Below are 21,115 nucleotides of genomic sequence, written 5' to 3'. Positions count from 1 at the left end.
GGTCGTTACAGAGTATTAAGAAGAGTTCACTGTGCTATACAGCAAGTTCTTATTAGTTATCTATTTTATATATAGTAGTTTGTATATGTCAATCCAAATCTCCCAATTTATCCCTACACCTGCTCCCTGCTTTCCCCCTGGTAATCATAAGTTTGCTTTCTACATCTGTGACTCTATTTCTGTTTTGTAAATAAGCTCATTTCTACCTTTTTTTTAGATTCCACATGTAAGCAATATCATATGATATTTGTCTTTCTCTCTCTGACTTATTTCACTCAGTATAACAATCTCTAGGTTCATCTATGTCGCTGCAAATGACACTATTTCATTCATTTTATGGCTGAGTAATATTCCACTGTATATATGTACCACATCTTGTTTATCCATTCCTCTGTTAATGGACATTAAATTTCTTCCATGTCCTGTCCATTGTAAATAGTGCTGCAAAGAACATTGGGGTGAATGTATCATTTTGAAATATGATTTTCTCTAAATATATGCACAGGAGTGGGATTGTTGGATCATAAGGTAGTTTTATTGCATTTGGGTTGTTTGTGTGTGTGTGTGTGTGTGTGTGTGTATATCTATTGTCGTTTTTTTGTTTGCATTTCCCATGAGGTTTTGATATAGGAGTCTGTATATATACAAGGTTGTCTTAAATTGTTGGTCTCTTAATTTCAAATGCAATTCCCATCTCCTGCATTTGTACTCCCCTCACAGTTGCTACTTTTGATAAATCTGTGTGTGGATGACTTCCTTCTATTACTTTATGTTTGTCTTTACCAGTGAGCTTTCCCATTTGTGATTTTCTTGTTTCTAGTTGTGGACTCTTTTTTCCCCCCTGCCTAGAGAATTTCCTTTAGCATTTGGTTTGGTCGTACTGAATTCTCTTAGCTTTTGCTTGTCTGTAAAGATTTTGATTTCTCCATTGAATCTGAATGAGAGCCTTGCTGGATAGAGTATTCTTAGTTGTAGGTTTTGCCCTTTCATCACTTTAAATACATAGTTACTACTCCCTTCTGGCCTGCAGAGTTTCTACTGAAAAATTAGTTGATAACCTCATTGGGATTCCCTTGTATGTTATTTCTTCCTTTTCCTTCTTCCTTTTAAAGGTTTTATTTGTCTTTAATTTTTGTTAGTTTGAATAATATTCATCTCAGCATGTTCCTCCTTGGGGTATCCTGTATGGGAGTTTCTGTGCTTCTTGCACTTGGGTGACTATTTCCTTTCCCATGTTAGGGAAGTTTTCCACTATAATTTCTTCAGACATTTTCTCAGGCCCTTTCTTTCTCTTCTTTTTCTGAGACCGCTATAATGCAAATGGTGCATTTAATGTTGTACCAGAGGTCTCTGAGACTGTCCTCATTTCTTTTCATTCTTTTTTCTTTATTCTGTTCTGTGGCAGTGATTTCCACCGCTCTGTCTTCCAGGTCACTTATTTGTTCTTCTGCCTCAGTTATTCTGCTATCAATTCCTTCTAGTGTATTTTTCATTTTTTTTCTAGTGTATTTTTCATTTCAGTTATTGCGATACTCATCTCTGTTTGTTCTTTAAATCTTCTATGTTTTTGATAAACATTTCTTGTATCTTCTCAATCTGTGCATCCATTCTTTTTCTGAGATTTTGGATCAACTTTACTATTATTATTATTTTTTTTTATTGGAGTATAGTTGCTTTACAATGGTGTGTTACGTTCTGCTTTATAACAAAGTGAATCAGTTATACAAATACATATGTTCCCATATCTCTTCCCTCTTGCATCTCCCTCCCACCCGCCTTCCCTATCCCACACCGCTAGGTGGTCACAAAGCACAGAGATGATCTCCCTGTGCTATGCGGTTGTTTCCCACTAGCTATCTATTTTACGTTTTGTAGTGTATATATGTCCATGCCACTCTCTCTCTTTGTCACATCTTACCCTTCCGCCTTCCCATATCCTCAAGTCCATTCTCTAGTAGGTCTGTGTCTTTATTCCCGTCTTGCCACGAGGTTCTTCATGACCATTTTTTTCCCCCTTAGATTCCATATATATGTGTTAGCGTACAGTATTTGTTTTTCTCTTTCTGACTTACTTCACTCTGTATGGCAGACTCTAACTCCATCCATCACACTACAAATAACTCCATTTCGGTTTTTTTATGGTTGAGTAATATTCCATTGTATATATGTGCCACATCTTCTTTACCCATTCATCCGATGATAGACACTTAGGTTGCTTCCATGTCCTGGCTATTGTAAATAGAGCTGCAATGAACATTTTGGTACATGACTCTTTTTGAATTATGGTTTTCTCAGGGTATATGCCCAGTAGTGGGATTGCTGGGTCATATGGTAGTTCTATTTTTAGTTTTTTAAGGAACCTCCATACTGTTCTCCATAGTGGCTGTATCAATTTACATTCCCACCAACAGTGCAAAAGTGTTCCCTTTTCTCCACACCCTCTCCAGCATTTATTGTTTGTAGATTTTTGATGATGGCCATTCTGACCAGTGTGAGATGATATCTCATTGTAGTTTTGACTTGCATTTCTCTAATGATTAATGATGTTGAGCATTCTTTCATGTGTTTGTGGACAATCTGTATATCTTCTTTGGAGAAATGTCTATTTAGGTCTTCTGCCCATTTTTGGATTAGGTTGTTCGTTTTTTTGTTATTGAGCTGCATGAGCTGCTTGCAAATCTTGGAGATTACTCCTTTGTCAGTTGCTTCATTTGCAAATATTTTCTCCCATTCTGATGGTTGTCTTTTGGTCTTGTTTACGGTTTCCTTTGCTGTGCAAAAGCTTTTAAATTTCATTAGGTCCCATTTGTTTATTTTTGTTTTTATTTCCATTTCTCTAGGAGCTGGGTCAAAAAGGATCTTGCTGTGATTTATGTCATACAGTGTTCTGCCTATGTGTTCCTCTAAGAGTTTGAGAGTGTCTGACCTTACATTTAGGTCTTTAATCCATTTTGAGGTTGTTTTTGTATATGGTGTTAGGGAATGTTCTAATTTCATACTTTTACATGTAGCTGTCCAGTTTTCCCAGCACCACTTATTGAAGAGGCTGTCTTTTCTCTACTGTATATGCTTGCCTCCTTTATCAAAGATAAGGTGACCATATGTGCATGGGTTTACCTCTGGGCTTTCTATCCTGTTCCATTGATCTATGTTTCTGTTTTTGTGCCAGTACCAAACTGTCATGATACTGTAGCTTTCTGGTATAGTCTGAAGTCAGGGAGCCTGATTCCTCCAGCTCCATTTTTCGTTCTCAAGATTGCTTTGGCTATTCAGGTTCTTTTGTGTTTCCATACAAATTGTGAAATTTTTTGTTCTAGTTCTGTGAAAAATGACAGTGGTAGTTGGATAGGGATTGCATTGAATCTGTAGATTGCTTTGGGTAGTAGAGTCATTTTCACAATGTTGATTCTTCCAATCCAAAAGCATGGTATATCTCTCCATCTATATGTGTCATCTTTAATTTCTTTCATCAGTGTCTTATAATTTTCTGTATACAGGTCTTTTGTCTCCTTAGGTGGTTTATTCCTCGGTATTTTATTCTTTTTGTTGCAATGGTAAATGGAAGGGTTTTCTTAATTTCACTTTCAGATTTTTCATCATTAGTGTATAGGAATGCAAGAGATTTCTGTGCATTAGTTTTGTATCCTGCTACTTTACCAAATTCATTGATTAGCTCTAGGAGTTTTCTGGTACCATCTTTAGGATTCTCTATGTATAGTATCATGTCATCTGCAAACAGTGACAGCTTTACTTCTTCTTTTCGGATTTGGATTCCTTTTATTTCTTTTTCTTCTCTGATTGTTGTGGCTAACACTTCCAAAACTATGTTGAATAATAGTCGTGAGAGTGGGCAACCTGGACTTGCTCCTGATCTTAGTGGAAATGGTTTCAGTTTTTCACCATTTTGGACAATGTGGGCTGTGGGTTTGTCAAATATGGCCTTTATTATGTGGAGGAAAATTCCCTCTATGCCTTCTTTCTGCAGGGCTTTTATCATAAGTAGGTTTTGAATTTTGTCAAAAGCTTTCTCTTCATCTATTGAGATGATCATATGGTTTTTCTCCTTCAATTTGTTAATATGGTGTATCACGTTGATTGATTTGCATATATTGAAGAATCCTTGCATTCCTGGAATAAACCCCACTTGATCATGGTGTATGATCCTTTTAATGTGCTGTTGGATTCTGTTTGCTAGTATTTTGTTGAGGATTTTTGCATCTATGTTCATCAGTGATATTGGCCTGTAGTTTTCTTTCTTTGTGACCTCTTTGTCTGGTTTTGGTATCAGGGTGATGGTAGCCTCGTAGAATGAGTTTGGGAGTGTTCCTCCCTCTGCAATATTTTGGAAGAGTTTGAGAAGGATAGGTGTTAGCTCTTCTCTAAATGTTTGATAGAATTCGCCAGTGAAGCCATCTGGTCCTGGGCTTTTGTTTGTTGGAAGATTTTTAATCACAGTTTCAATTTCAGTGCTTGTGATTGGTCTGTTCATATTTTCCATCTCTTCCTGGTTCAGTCTCGGCAGGTTGTGCATTTCTAAAAATTTGTCCATTTCTTCCAGGTTGTCCATTTTATTGGCATAGAGTTGCTTGTAGTAATCTCTCATGATCATTTGTATTTCTGCAGTGTCAGTTACTTCTCTTTTTTCATTTCTAATTCTATTCATTTGACTCTTCTCCCTCTTTTTCTTGATGAGTCTAGCTAATGGCTTATCAATTTTGTTTATCTTCTCAAAGAACCAGCTTTTAGTTTTGTTGATCGTTGTTATTGTTTCCTTCATTTCTTTTTCATTTTTTTCTGATCTGATCTTTATGATTTCTTTCTTTCTGCTAACTTTGTAGTTTTTTTGTTCTTCTTTCTCTAATTGCTTTAGGTGCAAAGTTAGGTTGTTTATTGGAGATGCTTCCTGTTTCTTGATGTAGGCTTGTATTGCTATAAACTTCCCTCTTAGAACTGCTTTTGCTGCATCCCATAGGTTTTGGGTCATCATGTCTCCATTGTCATTTGTTTCTAGGTATCATTTGATTTCTTCTTTGATTTCTTCACTGATCACTTCGTTATTAAGTAGTGTAGTGTGTAGCCTCCATGTGTTTGTATTTTTTACAGATCTTTTCTTGTAATTGATATCTAGTCTCATAGCGTTGTGGTCGGAAAAAATACTTGATATGATTTTAGTTTTCTTCAATTTACCACGGCTTGATTTGTGACCCAAGATATGATCTATCCTGGGGAATGTTCCATGAACACTTGAGAAAAATGTGAATTCTGTTGTTTTTGGGTGGAATTTCCTATAAATATCAATTAAGTCCATCTTGTTTAAGGTATCATTTAAAGCTTGTGTTTCCTTATTCATTTTCATTTTGGAGGATCTGTCCATTGGTGGAAGTGGGGTGTTAAAGTCCCCTACTATGATTGTGTTACTTTTGATTTCCCCTTTTATGGCTGTTAGTATTTGCCTTATTTATTGAGGTGCTCCTATGTTGGGTGCATAAATATTTACAATTGTTATCCCTTCCTCTTGGATTGATCCCTTGATCATTTCATAATGTCCTTCTTTGTCTCTTGTAGTAGTCTTTATTTTAAAGTCTATTTTGTCTGATATGAGAATTGCTACTCCAGCTTTCTTTTGATTTCCATTTGCATGGAATATCTTTTTCCATCCCCTCACTTACAGTCTATATGTGTCCTTAGGTCTGAAGTAGGTCTCTTGTAGACAGCATATATACGGGTCTTCTTTTTGTATCCATTCCGTCAGTCTGTGTCTTTTCATGGGAGCATTTAATCCATTTACATTTAAGGTAATTTTCAATATGTATGTTCCTATTCCCATTTTCTTAAATGTTTTGTGTTTGTTATTGTAGGTGTTTTCTTTCTCTTGTGTAGTCCTTTAGCATTTGTTGTAAGGCTAGTTTGGTGGTGCTGAACTCTCTCAGCTTTTGCTTGTCTGTAAAGGTTTTACTTTCTCCATCAAATCTGAATGAGATCTTTGCTGTATAGAGTAATCTTGGTTGTAGGTTTTTCTCCTTCATTACTTTAAATATGTCCTGCCACTCCCTTCTGGCTTGCAGAGTTTCTGCTGAGAGATCAGCTGTTAACGTTATGGGGATTCCCTTGTGTGTTATTTGTTGTTTTTCCTTTGCTGCTTTTAATATGTTTTCTTTATATTTAATTTTTGATAGTTTGATTAATTTGTGTCTTGTTGTGTTTCGCCTTGGATTTATCCTGTATGGGACTCTCTGTGCTTCCAGGACTTGATTAACTATTTCCTTTCCCATATTGGGGAAGTTTTCAACTATAATCTCTTCAAATATTTTCTCAGTCCCTTTCTTTTTCTCTTCTTCTTCTGGGACCCCTATAATTCGAATATTGGTGTGTTTAATGTTGTCCAAGAGGTCTCTGAGACTGTCCTCAGTTGTTTTCATTCTTTTTTCTTTATTCTGCTCTGCAGTAGTTATTTCCACTATTTTATCTTCCAGGTCACTTATCCGTTCTTCTGCCTCAATTATTCTGCTATTGATCCCTTCTAGAGTATTTTTTTTTAGAGTATTTTTATTTTCATTTATTGTGTTTTTCATCATTGCTTGGTTCCTCTTTAGTTCTTCTACGTCCTTGTTAAATGTTTCTTGCATTTTGTCTATTCTATTTCCAAGATTTTGGATCATCTTTACTATCATTATTCTGAATTCTTTTTCAGGTAGACTGCCTATTTCCTCTTCATTTGTTATGTCTGGTGTGTTTTTATCTTGCTCCTTCATCTGCTGTGTGTTTTTCTGTCTTCTCATTTTGCGTATCTTACTGTGTTTGGTGTCTCCTTTTCACAGTCTGCAGGTTCGCCATTCCTGTTGTTTTTGGTATCTGTCCCCAGTGGCTACGGTTGGTTCAGTGGGTTGTGTATGCTTCCTGGTGGAGGGAATAGTGCCTGTGTTCTGGCAGATGAGGCTGGATCTTGTCTTCCTGGTGGGCACGTCCATGTCTGGTGGTGTGTTTTGGGTTGTCTGTGGCCTTATTATGATTTTAGGCAGCCTCTCTGCTAATGGATGGGGCTGTGTTCCTCTCTTGTTAGTTGTTCATCATAGGGTGTCTAGCACTGTAGCTTGCTGGTCGTTGAATGAAGCCGGGTCTTGGTGTTGAGATGGAGGTCTCTGAGAGATTTTCACCATTTGGTGTTATGTGGAGCTGGGTGGTCTCTTGTGGACCAGTGTCCTGAAGTTGGCTCTCCCACCTCAGGAGCACTGCCCTGATGCCTGGCTGGATCACCAAGAGTCTTTCATCCACACGGCTCATAATAAAAGGGGGAAAAAATAGAAAGAACGAAAGAAAAAGGATAAAATAAAACAAAATAAAGTAAGATAAAATAAAATAAAGCTATTAAAATAAAAAGTAAGAAAAAACATTATTAAGAAAAAATTTATTGAGAACAAAAAATTTTAATTTTTTAAAATAATTATTTTAATTTTTTAAATGAAAAATAATAAACAATTATTAAGAATAAACTTATTAAGAAAAGATTTTTTTAAATTTTTTTAAAAATAAAAAGTATGAAAAAATTATTAAGAAAACTTTTATTAAGAAAAATTTTTTTAAAATAAAAAGTAAGAATAAAATTATTAAGAAAAATGTATTAAGAAAAAATTTTTAAAAAAAAATTAAAAAAAAAATTTTAAGAAAAAATTTTAAAAGAAAAAAAAATTTTAAGCAGAAAACAAACAAACAAAAAAAAACAGACAGACTGAACCCTTGGACAAATGGTGAAAGCAAAGTTGTACAGACAAAATCTCACTCAGAAGCATACACACATACACTCACAGAAAGAGGAAAAGGGGAAAAAATAATATATCCTGTTGCCAAAGTCCACCTCTTCAATTTGGGATGATTCGTTGTCTATTCAAGTATTCAACAGATGCAGGTACATCAAGTTGTTTGTGAAGCTTTAATCCGCTGCTTCTGAGGCTGCTGGAAGAAATTTCCCTTTTTCTTCTTTGTTCATACAGCTCCCGGGGTTCAGCTTTGGATTTGGACTCACCTCTGCGTGTAGGTCACCTGAGGGCATCTATTCTTCCCTCAGACAGGACGGGGTTAAAGGAACAGCTGATTCGGGGGCTCTGGCTCACTCAGGCCGGTGGGAGGGAGGGGTACAGATGCGGGGCAAGCCTGCGGCAGCAGAAGCCAGCATGACGTTGCACCAGCCTGTGGCACACCATGCGTTCTCCCGGGGAAGTTGTCCCTGGATCACGGGACCCTGGCAGTGGCGGGCTGCACAGGCTCCTGGTAGAGGAGGTGTAGAGAGTGACCTGGGCTTGCACACAGGCTTCTTGGTGGTGGCAGCAGCAGCCTTAGCGTCTCATGCCCGTCTCTGTGGTCTGCGCTGATAGCCGCGGCTCACGCCCGTCTCTGGAGCTCCTTTAGGCGGTGCTCTGAATCCCATCTCCTCGTGCACCAGGAAACAAAGAGGAAAGAAAAAGTCTCTTGCCTGTTCGGCAACTCCAGACCTTTTCCCGGACTCCCTCTCGGCTAGCTGTGGTGCACTAGCCTCCTTCAGGCTCTGTTCACGCAGCCAACCCCTGTCCTCTCCCTATTATTATTTTGTATTCTTTTTCAAGTAGATTGCCTATCTATGCTTCATTTCATTGTTCTTCTAGGTTTTTATCTTGCTTCTTCATTTGCATCATATTTCACTGTCATCTCATTTTTGTCTAACTTACTGTGTTTGTGGTCTCCTTTTCACAGGCAACATGATCATAGTTCCTTTTGCTTCTAGTGTATGCCCCCTGGTGGGTTAGGTTGGTCCAGAGGCAGGCTTCCTGGTGGGAGGGACTGGTGCCTGCCCTCTGGTGGGTGGAGTTGGGTTTTTACCGTCTGATGGGCTCAGTCATGTCACTGTGTGTGTTTGGGGGTGGCTGTGAACTTAGTATAACTTTAGGCAGCCTGTCTGCTGATGAGTGGGGCTGTGTTCCTCTCTTGCTGGTTGTTCAGCCTGAAGCATTCCAGCACTGGAGCCTGCAGGCTGTTGGGCAGGGATGGGTCTTGGTGCAGAAACAGGGACCTCTGGAAGAGCTCACATCAGTTAATATTCCCTGGGGTCTCTGCTGCCTCTGTTCTTCCCCAACAGTGAGTTACAATGAACCCCTGCCTCCCCAGGAGACCTGGTAGGTCTAGCCTAGGTTCTTATGGAGGTACTGCTTTGTTCTAGGTCCCAGTGCATGTGAGACATGGTGTGCACCCTTCAAGAGTGGAGTCATTGTTTTCCCCAGCCCTGGGGAACTCCTACACTCACTCTCTGCTGACCTTCAAGGCGAGATGTTCTGGGGGTTCTTCCTCCTGATGCCAGATCCTCAGACTGTCTTGTGGGGGGGGGGGACTATTTTTATGTGGGAAACTCCCTGTGTAGGCTGTGTGTGTTTAATATTTTACTATTATTATTATTTTCATCATCATTATTATTGGTGTGAGGGCTGTTTTTAGAATGGATGTCTGTCATCTCTTTCCTCAGTGTATGCTGGCCGTTATCCCCTTGATAAGGGTTTTGATTGGTGTTGTAGTGACCAGAGCCTGCCCTGGATATTGAGTGGGGCCTCCCCTTTGCTCTGTGGTTATCATTGCCCTGTTATGGACAGGGTCTGCTCCTTAGTTGTTCCAGTAGAGGCCTCCAGTTCTGTTTCTTAGCTGTGTTTCTGATTTGCAGTGTAAGGGGTATAAGTTAGGCAGAATTGGAACATTCCCACTGGGAGAGAAGCCACTGAGTATTCCTTCTCTGGAGCTGTTTACCTGTGAGCATGGTCTGTTGTGCCACCTTTCACCCATTGTGCAAGTTCACAAGTTACTCTGTTGTTGGCATTGCTCTTGGCCACACCTTAACCACAGGTATGCCAGCAACTGACCCTGGTGTCTCTCAAGTGCTGTTTTCACTAGGTCACCAGCATAGATCCACTGAAGTCAGGTCCCAGGATTGCAGTAATCATGGATCTGGACACACTGTGAGTGCCATGAGGGCAGCTCAGACTCTGACCTGGCCCAACTCCCATGTGTACATGCTCACAAAGTCCACAGCTGCTAAAGCTAGACCTGTCTCAGTCGCATGAGCACTTGTCTGTTCAGATGTTCCGCAAGTGCTGACTTTACCAAGCCAGTCATGGGGGTTTAATCTGAGGCTCATGAAGCTGCAAGGAGAGATTTCAGCCCTTTTTCCTTAGTTGCATAGTGCCTGGGACTCAGCTTTGGTTTCAGCCCCACCTCTGTGTGTGGGTCACTCACAGGCATCTGATCCCTGCCCAGGCAGGAGGGAGTGGAGGCAGCAACCAACAGATGCACATGAACCTGCTCTACTGGGAGGCCCTCCTAGTGCCTGCAGAGATGGGGGCAGGCACATGGGCAGAGAGGCTGCATTGGCAGCCTGCCCTTTGCATGTCACTCTACAATGGTGCTTCAGTTCTAAGGAGCTTTTGTTTTCTTCCAGGAGCATTCCCGGTTGCGGAGCTCCTCAGTCTCATCACCTCAGGCTGTCTCTGAGCAGCCAACAGCAGTCCCCTCCCCAGGCTTGCTCTCCAAACCCACATTCCGGCCCCCAGCTCCCGTCTGCTCTGGCAGACACACATCTCAGGCTCAGACATGCAGGGCTGTGCATGGACCATCTGTGTAGGTCTTACTCTGTCTTGCCTGTCATAGACCAATTACAGTGCTCTCCTCTGGGCCCCCAAAGCTCCCCTTCTGTTTCAGCTGATCTCCCCACTGGTGAGGAGGCTTCCCTGGCTGGGAGAACCTCTCCTCTCCTTTAGCTCCCCCCACCCAGGGGCATTGGTACAGTCACACTTACCCTTTTCTTTTTTTCCTTTTCTCTCTTTCACACTACCTGGTTACGAGGGAATATTCTCTTGTCCTTTTAGGTGTCCAGTGTCCTCTGCTAGTGTTCAGTAGATTCTCTGTGAGAATTGTTCCATTTTCAAATTTATTCTTGATGCTCCAGTAGAAAGAGATGAACTCCATGTCCTTCTACGCTTCCATCTTGACCCCTCTCCCTATTTTTATTTTTGACAAGAGCATCCTTTCAAGAAATGGATGTGATATTTCTTTGTGCTGCATTTAGAGAAGTGTTCATATGTACTTGTAGTAATGATGTTTATAAAAGTTATACCTGCATGCTACGAAACGAACACTGTTTTTTTACGTGAAGCTGTCATTGTATTAATGTGAACATCTATAACAGTCAAAACTAAAGTGACAGAAAGCAAATGAGCTGTAGCTTTGGGTCGGGTTTGAGTAGGGGTATTGGCTGTAAAAAGACAAAATAGAACTTTCTGGTGGAATATAAGTCTTCGTTGAGATGATGATTAACTGGACATACACATTTTTGGAAACTCATTCAACAGTATGTTTAAAGTGGGTGCATTTTATTGTGTATAAAAGACGCCTCTATAAGGAGATTTGAAAAGTAAAAAATATTTTGAATGACTAATTGTAGGAACAACAGTCAATATGTTATTTATGTATTTGTTAATTTTCAAAGATATATACAGGGACTTCCCTGGTGGCATAGTGACTAAGAATCCGCCTGCCAATGCAGGGAACACGGATTCGATCCCTGGTCCAGGAAGATCCCACATGCTGCAGAGCACCTAAGCCCATGCACCACAACTACTGAGCCTGCACTCTAGAGCTTGCAAGCCACAACTACTGAGCCTGAGTGCTACAACTACTGAAGACTATGCACATAGAGCCTGTGCTCCACAACAAGAGAAGCCACCACAATAAGCCCACACACTAAAATGAAGAGTAGCCCCTGCTCGCTGCAACTAGAGAAAGCTCATGCACAACAACAAAGACCCAACCAGCCAAAAATAAATAAAAAATAAAATAAATAAATTTAAAAAAAATACTGTTGAAATAAATAAATTTTAAAAAATACTGTTGAAAAAGATATATATGCATCTCCTTTCAATTGAAATAATCAATTACCATAAACTACTAATTTGAGTCATATCTTTATTTTTTTAACTAAGATAAATATCTTAATGCTATAGACAGTTGACACTCTAAAACCTAGATCAGATAAGGAAACATATATGAGTGATATATGCAATAGAGGTTAGCAATTGTGCTACATTTTATTTCACCAAAATATATTCCAAATAATGTGGGAAGAAGAAAAATGCACACTATTGATCAGGGTGTGTTTCCCACTCTCTTGGGTTTTATTCCACATTTCTCAATCCCCAGGTAAAACGGCAAGTTCTGACCTGCTCAATATCTGCACAAGCATTGATTTGTAACAACAAATAAGGTGGCACAATCAAAGAACAAAGTCAGAAAGCTACATCAGCTCCTTGCAGAAGATGAAAGCTCTGTTGTTAGTCAAGCTATTGATGGCATCACTAATGAAGTTAGCAACTAAACTTAGAAAAAAAGAAAATGCTCATTTGTCCTCATTATATGACATACTTGTGCATGTAAGATTTATTCCTTTCTTTCCTTCTTCCTACCTTCTTTCCAAACCAGTGTAAAAATAAATATCAAAGCTAAGTATCATAAACATCTTCCATCATAACACACCCAGTAATGCCCTAGTTTATGCAGAATTTTAGACAAAAATATTCCTTACTTACTAATCATACAAATAAATGTTTTAAAACTAGAACAGAGAAAGAACATAGGAATATATTTTAGAAGCAAATGTACACATGTAACTAATTCATTAGTGCCCAGAAAGAGTATCATGTGTAAACATATGCTAACATCACTGTCAAAATCCTTTGAATCCTTTTAAAAGCATAAAGTGCTAAATTAACATAGCATAGCCCTTGGTTATCAAGTTTTAGAACATTTTCTTTGTTCATTTGTGAGATATCATGAGAATTGAATGAAAACATTCCCTGTACTAGCAAAGGAAAAATTATACTGGTTCTTATGAAAAGTCAAAATAATTAGAGGACTTAGTGCAGAAAACCTGAAATTCTTTATTTATGTTAAAATTTGACATAATGAATTGCTATTCTGGGTTAGTACCTTGTTTCAAATGATAATTTCTATTTCATGGTATTTTAAAGCTATTGATAACATTACAATCCATATAGAACCTTCAAATCAGCAAACACTATTACAGGAGAAGAAATTCTCATGTTAAGTACATAAATGGTTTCATTGTTGAGCTACTCCAACGACTCCGGTTTTTTTTTAAGGAATCCACTCCCCATGGGACTACAAACATCTATTACTTGTACCAGTTCATACTTCTAGGGTCAGATAACAAGTACACCTCTACATAAATAGCCCTTTCAAATCTGAAGGTCCTTATGGTGTACAAACTTGTATTCTCTAGGCTGTCTAAAGTAAACAGTGGTATGCTGCAGTGAGCTTGAACTGCCTCTTGGCACTGAATGCTAAATTTTCAGGAATTTTGCTAGCATTTGATAACAGGTTGGTAGCTTGAAATGGAGCATGACATAATATTTACACCATGATAATTAACAAATCCACAAATCAGGGCTTCATTGCTATTCACCTCCTGCTGGTTACTAAGTATTTACCACAAGTATTACTAGTGATATCCCATTTCAAAAGTTTTTTGTTTTTTGCCCCCCAGAAGAGGCAAGAAATGAAAGTAGAGAAAAGGGAGAGAAGAGTAGGGAAGAGAAAGGAGGATGGAAGAGATGAAGGCAAAATTGAAGAAAGGAAGGAAGGAAGGAAGGGAATGTCTAAATCATTTAACTTACATTCACACACTTCCTGAAAGTAATATTTTATTTTTTGACATATTTTGGAAAGCTGCATTAAGATATGACTTAAAAAACATTATTTGGAATATGAAAGTAGTTTTTTAGTAATATTTTCATTATCTCCTAAGTGATGATACATTTTTCTGTAATACTGCATAAGCATTCTTTTCAGAGGAGAAAAATTACATGTAAATATATTTCAGAGAAAAAAAGGAAAGATTTCCTATCCATAAATAACAATAAATATCTTTATGCATAAAATAAGAAGGGTGAAATGAACCTTACATATTTGAATAAAATCTGATTTGGAAAACTATAATAACTTTTAAAATTTATATCTCCATGACCCCTGTAACAGTCTTCTAATTTTATTCTTTTTTCAGGACTCCTCCTTTTGAATAAATTTCCTAGACTGCTGTCTGAGAAAACTTACTAGAATGTAAATATTATCATGTGACTACGTTGTGTAATTCTGTCCCTAAATTAAATGTGCATTAATTTTTTTTTAAACACCATCCTTGAAAAGTAGAGAAGGGGAACAAAAAGAAGCAACTGTAGAAAAAAATATGGGAAACCTACTGAAAACCTATTCATTTTTAGCTTTTTCCATTACTGTAGATTTATAAATAATTCCTAAACTGTACTATATGTTCTTTAATCTTGTAACCACCATCTCCCTTTAATTTAACATGTCTTTATTCAAATATTTAAGGTGAGAAACTATTGTATACTCAGCATGGGCTGGTCCTGAGGTAGACAATATATAGATGGAAAATGCATGGCTCATGAATTAAGGAATTTATATTTTGGATAGAAAAACTGATAAGAAAATAGATAATTATACGAAGGTTTTGCAAATTAACTCACACTGTAACTCAAATTCATAGATAAAATAAACATATTTGATTTTAGTTTACTTGAATACTAATTTCTCCCTTAATTCTTTATCAAAAAATTACGAGGGAGATAAAGACAGTTAACTAAATATTACGCCAGATCAAAAATATAGGATAATGTAAGCGCTCCCTGGAGATAGTACTCTCACTTAGAAACAACAACAAAAAATCTACATTTCTTCCCCCATTCCTTTCTATAAAATAGGTTATTTATTTATTTATTTATTTAGTGTTGAGGCCATGCTTATGCGTCCATGTGAAACAGAGGGAAGGCACAAACTGATTCTATGATAGAATTTGGAGATTCACTGTCTTCTGTCACATGCCTTTGGGGAAAATTCACTTTCCCATGAGATATGGCTTACCCTGCTGGAGTTCCTAGCTAATTTTGACAACTAATACCATTATATTTAGTCTTCCTGACTTACTCATGGAGAAGTAGTGCCTTCTAGATGGCTTGCTTTAATCTGGAATTAAGCTATCTTAGACTCCTCAGTGTTTTTCAGAGGTCCAATCTCTAGTAGATCAAGCATTTTTTTCTTCCATCTTATGCATACACCCATTAATTCCCATCTATACATACACCTGTTAATCTTTCTCTATATCACAATTCCATTCTATATATACACCCGCTAATCTTTCTCTATATCACAGTTCCTATGGGGTTGGAAATGAGGCAGATTATTTTTATTTCCTCTATGACATCTCCTATTATCATAAAGTGTGCCAAATTTTTATAAATAAAAGGGATATATTCTCTATAATAGCAGGAAAATCTCTGATCTAAGCCTATGTTATACAGAATTCAGATATACAAATTTGAAAAATAATCTGACAAAAACATATTTTGCAAAGATTTTGTATATTATATAATACTGTTATATAAAATCAGTATTTACTTTTTGTCAGAAATTTTCACTTAAGTAATGGGCATTTTGGATTAGCTTAGGTAAATTATTTTTACTCAGAAAGGCTGAAAAAAGATCTGCCATTAACAATTTACAATATTTGTGTACAAAATTATTATACAATAAAATTTGGTAATTGCTGGTAATCTAAACTGAGGAAAATGGGAACCAAAGATTTCTTAGAAAAGCTAAGTTAAAGAATAGAGGTGTTTGGAGCAAAAGTAAAACATGCAAAGTCTACTAGAGCAACATACTTGTGGGAAAATACAGGGATTTCACAATGAATGAAATGTAGAATCTGAGGAATGAAAGGAAAACAGTAAGGCTAGAGAAATAAGTAAGGTAAGATTAGGCTATATATTGGATGTAGTTCTATGAATATAAGTTAAAGGATCTAAGAAAAATACATCTTTTAGGTAACAAAATAATGTATTAAAATTATATTTAAAAAGTATTTTTGAAGGCAAAACAATGGTTTCGGGAAGAGTATAAATTTTGAGGCAAGAAGACAATGCTAAGTTAGTGAGAGAAGAATGAGGTGACCTGGGTTTGAAATATGTATATGGAAAATTGTTTAAATATATAAAATGTAACATTTAAAATTTTAAGTATATATATTTAAACATATATATTACCCACATACTTGACTCTATCCTTAAAAAATAGTTTGAAGTGTAAGACAATAGTTGATTATATAATTAATGAGAACCTTGAGAAGACAGAAAGTTACTTGACAAAGGGTGTAAGAAAATGTAAAACATTGACATGACATTGACATGATTGTTGTTACTGTAAAGATAATGGGAAAGGTTAATAATATTAACAATTTTTACATAAGTGAGAAAGAATACAGAACTTTGGCCAAGTACTGTAAATATCTTCTCTCTATTATATTAATATATTTTCTGTGTCTTGGTCATCCTAAAATAAAACCCTGGCTAGTTTGTTTGCTGAGAAACCCAAAGACCTTTCCCTGGAATAGTTATTTCCGTCTTCTATAGACTGTAACTCCAATCTTTTATTTTGAAGCTATTTTTACGTGTTTGTTGTGGGATATTCACTATATGTTATAGAATCATATGTACGTTATACATTAGATCTCTAGACTCCTTCATCCGGTAAAAATGCAACTTCATATCCTTTGACCAACATTTACCCATTTCCTCTACCTTCCTGCCCCTGGTAACCAGCATTCTACTCCCTGCTTCTGCATATTCAAATTTTTTAGATTCCACAGATAAATGAAATCGTGTGATAATTGTCTTTCTGTGTCTGGCTTATTTCACTAAGCATAATGTCTTCCAGGTTCATCCAGGTTTTTCTTCTATGGCTGAAAAATATTCCAGTGTGTGTGAGGGGGGTGTGTGTGTGTGTGTGTGTGTGTGTATGTGTGTGGTGTGTCTGTGTGTAAACCACGTTTTCTATATTCATTCATCTGTCAATGGACATTTAGGTTGTTTCCACACCTTAGTTATTGTGAATAATGCTGTAATAAACATGGAAGCACAAATATCTCTTAGAGTTACTGATTTCATTTCTTTGGGGTTTATACCCAGAAGAGAAATTACTGGATCATATGGTAATTCTATTTTCACATTTTTGCAGAAACGCAATACTGTTTTCCATAATGGCTATAACAGTTTACATTCCCATCAACAACATACAAGTGGTTTCCTTTTCACTACATCCTTGTCAACACTTGCCATAGTTTTGATAGTAGCCATCTAACAGATGGGAAGTCATATTTCATTGTGATTTTGATTTGCATTTCTCTGATGACTAGTGATGTTGAGGACCTTTTCATATATCTGTTGGGCATTTGTATGTCTTCTTTGGAAAACTGTCTATTCAGGTTCTTTGCCCATTTTTTAATCAGGGTGTTGTTGGTTTTCTGCCATTGAGTTTTATGAGTTTTTATATATTTTGGATATTAACCCCTCATCAGATATATAGTTTGCAAATATTTTCTCCCATTCAGTAGGTTGACTTTTAATTGTGTTGATTTTTTTTTTCCTTTGCTGTGTAAAAGCTGTTAATTTCATGTGGTCTCATGTGTTTATTTTTTCTTTTGTTGCCTGTACTTTATGATATTCAAAAAATTATTACAAAGGCCAATGTCAAGGAACTTTTCCCTTCTTCTAGGGGTTCTACGGTTTCATGTCTTACATTTAAGTCTTTAATCCATTTTGAGTTGATTTTTGTGTGTAGTATAATATAAGGGTATGATTTTATTCTTTTACATGTGGCTATCCAGTTTTCCTAACACTACTTACTAAAGAGACTATCCTTCCCCCATTGTATATTCTTGACACCATTGTCAAATATTAGTTGACCATATATGTGTTGGTTTACTTCTGGGCTCTTTATTTTGGTTCCAATGGTCAATATGTTTGTTGTTATGTCAGTGCCATACTGTTTTGATTACTATAGTTTTGTAATATGGTCTGAAAGCTGGAAATGTAATGCCTCCCGATTTGTTCTTCTTTCTAAAGAGTGTTTTGATTATTCAGGGTCTTTTGTGGTTCCATATGAATTTTAGGATTTTTTTTCTGTGAAAAAAGAGCCATTAGATTTTTGATAGGGATTACCTTGAATCTATAGATGGCTTTGGGTTGTATGGACACCTTCACAATATTAATTATTCCAATCCATGAACAAGGGATACCCTTCCATTTACTTGTATCTTCTTCAATTTCTCTCAACAATGTTTTATAGTTTTCAGTGTGTAGATCATTGAATTCCTTGGTTAAATTTGTTCCTAAATATTTCACTCTTTTGATGCTATTCTAAATTAGACTGTTTTCTGATAGATCATTGTTGGTGTAAAGAAATGCAAATTATTTTTGTATGTTGACTTTAACCTCTTTCAATATTAAATGCTCTACTTATTTACACTTTAATATTCCACATCTAATTTTCCATATGTTTAAGAGCACTATATGCTTGATTTGCATTATGCTTCTTAATTTTATATTCTCTATCACATTGCTAAACTTCAACAGCACTTTAAAATTTTAAGGTCCTATATTACATTGTGGTTTTCATGTATATATTTGTCTTCTGGGCTTTAAGTCTCTGGAGTGTAAACACTAGGTAATTTTTTATTTGAATTCCTAAAAATAAAATACTTTCTATCACACAACAGGTACCTAATAAAAGTGCACTTAATGGTGAAAAATCAGATCACAAATCCTAAAAGGAATATAACTAAAATATGTTAAGCTTCTGATAATGACCAGGTTATATCTATGCATATCTCAAAAATGTCAACAATTTATGGGATAGATTTGTAATTTATTCTTTTTTTTTACAAAAAAAGGACACTGAAATAATCATTTTAAAAGCTAGCTGTTGGGGAGTGCACTGAGTGTCATGGGAGCAGCACCTTATTCCCCTGCTCCCTGCAACACAGCCTTCAAATCTGGGACTCCCTCAGGCACCTCGGGTACTGCTGCAGCCACCGAGGCCCCCATGGGTGCATTTGGAGCTTTTGGGACAACATCTACAACAGCAGGTTCTGCATTCAGTTTTTCTGCTCCAGCTAATACAATCATTACTGGACTCTTTGGTGGTACTCAGAGCAAAGTTTTGGATTTCGTACTCGTTTTGGCACAACAGCTGGAACTAGTATGGTTTAGGTACTGACTTGGTAACTAGACTTGGATTTGGAGGATTTAATAAATAGCAGCAGTGGCAGAAACAAACTACATTAGGTGATCTCTTCATTCAGCCTACAAAAGCTCCTGCCCAGTTCAAACAACTGATAAACACTGCAAGTGCTCTTTCTGTTCCAATACTAATGGGAGATGAGAGAGATGCTATTTTGGCAAAATGGAATTAACTACAGGCCTTTTGGGGAACAGAAAAAGGAAATTTTAACAGTAACATTCCACCAACGGAATTCAAACAAGAAAATCCCTTTTGCTGGTTTAAGGCAGTAGGTTATAGTTGTTTGCCCAATAGTAAACATGAAGATGGGCTAGTGGTTTTAGTTTTCAACAAAAAAGAAACAGATATTCAAAGCCAGCAACAGCAATTGGTAGAATCATTGCATAAAATTTTGGGAGGAAACCAGAACCTTACTGTAAATGTAGAGGGTATTAAAGCATTGTCAGATAATCAGACAGAAGTTGTCATTTATGTTGTTGAGCGTTCTCCAAATGGTACTTCAAGAAGAGTCCCAGCTACAATAATATATGCCCATTTTGAACAAACCAATATAAAAACACAGTTGCAGCAACTTTGTGTAATGCTTTCTATGACTTGAACAGAACATTCTCCTGCACAGATCGAACAACTTTTACAGAATCCTCCTGCTGATGTTGATCCTATTATCTGGGAGCAAGTCAAAGTGGATAACCCTGATTCTGAAAACTTAATTCCTGTACCTATGGTGGGTTTCAAAGAACTTTTTTGAAGACTGAAGTTTCAAGATCAGATGACTAAGCAGCATCAGACCAGATTAGATATCATATCTGAAGATATTGGTGAATTACAGAAGAATTAAACTACAACTACTACTATGGCCAAAATTGCACAATATAAGAGGAAACTCATGGACTTTCCCATAGAATCTTCAGGCCCTAATCAAACAGGAAATTCAGAGGAAAAGTGTATATGCCATCCAAGCTGATGAAATTCAGCTAGATACATTTCATTGTGAACTAAATACCCTACTCAGTTTAAGGACTGAGTAAATGAACTGATGTCCCAAATCATGATGCAGAATCATTTTGGAGCAGTCAAATCTGAAGAAACATATTACATAGATGCAGACCTGTTACAAAAAATCAAGCAGCATTTGAAACCACAACAGGAATACCTTAGCCACTTGATTAGCATCATAAAAGATGACCTAGAAGGTAAGTTGGTAGAACATGGATTGAATGAAACCATCCACATCAGAGGTGGTGCCTTCAGTTGACATTTCACAAACTTGTGTTAAAGGTTTGTGAAATACATCTTGTTATATCAGGCCATCCTTAAGAATGAAACTGACCACATGGAGGAGAAAAAAAAAACAAACAAACCTCCCCCTGACTTGGTTTTTGAGAAGGTTACTGACAAATTATCATTCATCAAATCTGAAATAACAGTCATTTCACTGCTCTTCAGAGATAGCCTTCCAAAGATTTACATCTATTATAAAAGCTGTAATTACTTTAAAAAAGAAGTACATAATTACCAAAAATATGTACTATTGTACATTTTTACAACAGCATTGTTCTTAAAAATAATCAGTGTTTAATGATTATTCTTCATTGAGCCTGTACTCTGCTTTAAATAGCAAATAAATATGAAATGCCTACTTTGCACATAACAAAATAAACTGTATAATTACTTGGCTGCTGGGAATTTGTACTTCAGAATGTAAATGTGCATCAGTTTTTACCGTTGTGAATTCATCTATAGGAGGAGTAAAGAAAATCCAGGAGTATTTAATGATTAATATGGTTTCTTTTCATTCTATAAAGATTTGAAAATATATTTTCATATTATTTTACTTATTTGGAATTTAAAGAACACACCTAAGCAATTAGGATATAACAAAATTACATTTTTTTAACTTTTTTGTTTTTTGAAACGTTTTATTTCTAAAAAAGATGAT

General features: G+C 36.7%; 1 pseudogene across 1 annotated transcript; it reads left to right on the top strand.

The window, feature by feature from the left end:
- The first annotated feature begins 18,879 nt into the window (after positions 1-18,879).
- Positions 18,880-20,431, top strand: LOC309647555 (nucleoporin p54 pseudogene; annotated as a pseudogene). The gene has a single exon. The product of its transcript is annotated as a nucleoporin p54 pseudogene (transcript).
- The last annotated feature ends 684 nt before the right edge of the window (positions 20,432-21,115 follow it).

The sequence above is a fragment of the Balaenoptera physalus genome, assembly GCF_965194825.1.
Source record: "Balaenoptera physalus genome assembly, chromosome: 18".
Lineage (NCBI taxonomy): Eukaryota > Metazoa > Chordata > Mammalia > Artiodactyla > Balaenopteridae > Balaenoptera > Balaenoptera physalus.
This window is presented reverse-complemented; position numbering and strand designations above follow the sequence as displayed.